A 4363-nucleotide genomic window follows, 5' to 3' on the forward strand; every position below is an offset into this window, starting at 1 on the left:
GTAAGCCTCTAATGCATCCCCTAGGAATAGTTTGATACTTTGAACTAGTTTTCAATATAAATGAAGATAATAATAAATTATTAATACTGTTTTTATTACTATTACTATTACCGTTAACAACATTATTGTTTCGCGATAATGGTAATGAAAAAGATTGATCATCAATAGAAGATAAACTCAAACTCAAGCCATTCTCCTCCTTGATGTTTCGATCATCATCATCATTATCATCATTATCATCATAATCGTCGTCTAAATAATCATACTTAGAGAAAGGTGGCGTCGAGGGTATTTTTGGTATTCCAGGTTGAAACTCCCACTTAAATGGAATTGCAATAGGCCTTCTAAAGTTATTTTTGTCACAATTTGATGATGTTGAGTTTGACCTTGCCATAATTTTCTTCAAAAATTCTGGATTTGTAGATTGTAAAATTGAAAACGAATCTGCTCTTTCTTCATTTTTAGATTTTTTTATGAAAGTGATAATTTTTTACCATGGTATTGTTGAAAATAAAAAAACTTATGTTATTAATTATGTAACACCCTAACTAACATAGGCGTATTACAATTTGGTATCAGAGCCATTTATTCCGTGGGTGTAAGGACCCAATGGAGGCTTGAAGCGGGGACGTTACAAATGGTATCAGAGCGACTTTTATTCTTTCTAACAGGTCAGAATGCAGCGTTAAGTTGTGAAGCTGACCTACCACAAACTCAATGCTGGATCTAACCATATCCTCTGCTGGCTGAGGTGAGATCTGAACCATACTAGCTACTTGCCCGGGACCCTTTCTGCTCAGGGCATCGGCCACTACATTGGCCTTTCCGGGGTGATAGAGGATCTCACAGTCATAATCTTTCACTAATTCCAACCAACGCCTTTGTCTCATATTCAAATCCTTCTGAGTAAAGAAATACTTGAGACTTTTATGGTCGGTATAGATTTCACACTTTTCTCCGTAAAGGTAATGCCGCCAAATCTTCAATGCGAACACCACCGCGGCCAACTCTAAGTCATGAGTCGGGTATCGCTGTTCATAATCCTTTAACTGACGGGAGGCATAAGCGATAACCCGATCGGCTTGCATCAATACACACCCCAAACCCTGTTTGGATGCATCACAGTAGACTACGAACTTCTCCTTGTCTGAAGGCAAAGCTAGCACTGGAGCGGTAATCAACCTCTGTTTTAGCTCCTGAAAACTAGCTTCGCACTTGTCTGACCAAATAAATCGCTGATTCTTCTTTGTAAGCTCGGTTAGGGGCATTGAAATTTTTGAAAACCCTTCCACAAACCTACGGTAGTACCCAGCTAAACCCAAGAAGCTTCTGATCTCTGTCACTGTCTTCGGTCTCGGCCAATCCCTGACGGATTCGATCTTCCCGGGATCCACCTTGATCCCATCTTTGCTCATAATGTGCCCTAGAAAGGACACCTGAGATAGCCAGAACTCACATTTCTTGAACTTGGCATAAAGCTTATGTTCCCGAAGCCGTTGCAGTACCATCTGAAGATGTAATTCATGCTCCTCTTCTGATTGAGAGTACACGAGGATTTCGTCGATAAATCTTGTTTTTCGGTAGCCCATCTCGAAAGAACTCCACAATTAAGCGTGCTTGGCCTGGAGCAATTTCAGGATGGGTGACCTCCTGGGAAGTTTTCTCAGGAAGCGTGCGAGTGAGGACAAAGCATGCTGGAAACACTCGTGTTGGTCTGTAGGGTCAGTCATCAATCCGGGAAGCAGCCAGAGTGACGTACTCGTGTATAAGAGCCATTTATTCCGTGGGTGTAAGGACCCAATAGAGGCTTGAAGCGGGGACGTTACAAATTAGCTACATATATAGAATCAGTTATAATAATATATATTTAGTTAGTTAATTAATAATATTAATTATTTGAAATTTCGTGATATTTTAAAATCAAAACTTATTTGAAATTGAAGAGTGTATAACAACTTTTTCTCAAAATTAGTTTATTTTATTTTAAATATACTTATTTTGCTCAACCAATCGAGCATGAGTGCATAGTTAGAATATTTTGGGGTCATCAATTAATTTTTGAATTCGATTTGTTTCAAAAACAAACAATAATTAAAAGATCTTTAAATCATACATATATCACTACAAACAATAACCTTATGTAATTGTAAAGTGTAAAAATGAAAAAATTAAAAAAAAAAAAACAACTTAATTACATGATAACTTTATGTTATTTTTTGACTAAAATATAATATTTAAATATAAGTTGTTATTAATTTAGTATTAGTTATAATAAGTATTGTAATTAAAAAGTAAAAATATATTTAATTTATATAAATATTTGTGACAACTTTTAGTCATCATTTATAATTTGTCACAATTTTTTTTATAACTATAAATTTTATTGTGATTTTTATAATATGTATATATATAAATATTAGGATTTGGTTAGAGTCTTTAATTAATGGCTAATTAGGATTTTTGCCCCTGAACTTTGACAAGTACCAAATTATGTCCCTGAACTTAAAGGTCATTGAAAATGCTCCTGAACTATTGAGATTGTTGGATTTAAGGATTTTTTTTTTTTTTTTTAATTTTAGTAAAAAAGTCTAATATGGATGAAAGTTCAGGGGCATAATTTAGTGCATGTCAAAGTTCGTAGGGCATGATTTGGTAGATATCAAAGTCTGGGTAACATGGTTTAGTACATAAACAATCATTGAAATAGTAAAATTGAATAAAATTAGACAAAAGTCCTTAAATCAAACAATCTCAATAGTTCAGGGGCATTTTGAATGACCTTAAAAGTTCAGGGAACATGATTTAGTACATGTCAGAGTTCAGGGGACAAAAATCATAATTAGCCTTAATTAATTGATTTATTTCAAAATGGCTTGTTAATTAATTTGTTTGGCTTGAGTTCAATGGATTTGTCTGTCCCCCTTCATTGTTTGTGGCCATGATATTATCTGCCTCCTTTTATATGGAAAAATATTTTGTTTTTTTGTTGTGTTTATGAGAATTTTGAGTTTAAGAACAAAAAAAAGCACCCTAGTAAATAAAGATTACTATTAAATAACAAAATAAGAAAGTATTGTGTGAAAGATAGTCTGAGGTGGAATATGAGTCTTGTTTACAAAGGTATATAAAGCGAAATATATATTTTGTAATCATTAGGTTCTTTGTTAGAATTAGTTATATCTTTTTATTTAAAAAATTTAGTTATGAAAACATTAAAAAAAATAAACCAATTATATAAAAATTATATAAGAAATTAAATATGATATAAACATTTTGTTTTAAACTATATTTATCTTATTATATAGAAATAAACCTATGATTATAAACCATAGATTCATAGTAATTAATAATCTATTACATCCTTATAGACCCAAGTAATATATTAACCCTAGCCATATAATATACACACAAATCTAAAAGAAACCCTTGATGTATTCCCAAGTGTTGGAAGCAGCAGATTTAGTCATGGTGGCAGCCCGTGCCTGCGACGGTGGAAAAGATGATTTGGTAGATGAAACCATTGACAACGAAAAAGAACATGCTTCAACAAATGACATAGAACCATCAAAAAACAACACATCTAACTCTTCTACTTCCTCATTTTTATCATTATTTTCATCATCATCACCCCTTAGCCACTGCCACCATTTCAACATTATTACTATTTTCATTAGTAGCCACATTATTTTTCCCGACCAACCATTGTCTCAAATCAAAACTCATCTTTTTTATTATCGCCACCGTCACTTTCTCTGCCGGTGAATGTTTTTCTAGGGTTTCGCTCATTGTGTTTCTCTCCATTGTTTCTCTATGGTACTAATTTTCTATAATTTCAAAATATTTAGGTGGTGTTTGGTAACACTTTTTCAATCAGTTTTTTGTTTTTAAAAGTAGAAAAGTGAAAATATTTTTCAAAAACATATTCTATAAAACTGTTTTTACTTTTCAATTTTATAATTAGAAATCAAAATATTAAAAACAAAAAAAAAATCACTTTCAATATTTTTTTAAATAGTTTTTTTTCTTAATCAATCTTTTAGATTACGACCAGACCTGGACCCAAATCCCCTCCCTAAGGCCTTGGCGCTAAACCCGGCTTTTGACTTGAATCCGAATCCGATCCCGGACCTAGACCCGACTTAAATAAATCTAAAAATAAAAATAAAAATGAACTTTACAGAACACACTTTTGTTTTCTGTTTTTAAAATTGAAAAACAAAAGTGGTTATAGAACGCATTTTTGTTTTTCAAAAATAAATTTTTTAAAAACAAAAATTTTACTTTCATTTTGTGATTAAAAAATTAAAAAAAAAAAAGTGTTACCAAACGGCACCTAAGTTAAAGATCTAGTTATTTTAATTTT

Source organism: Cannabis sativa, chromosome 6, assembly GCF_029168945.1.
Source record: "Cannabis sativa cultivar Pink pepper isolate KNU-18-1 chromosome 6, ASM2916894v1, whole genome shotgun sequence".
Classification (NCBI taxonomy): domain Eukaryota; kingdom Viridiplantae; phylum Streptophyta; class Magnoliopsida; order Rosales; family Cannabaceae; genus Cannabis; species Cannabis sativa.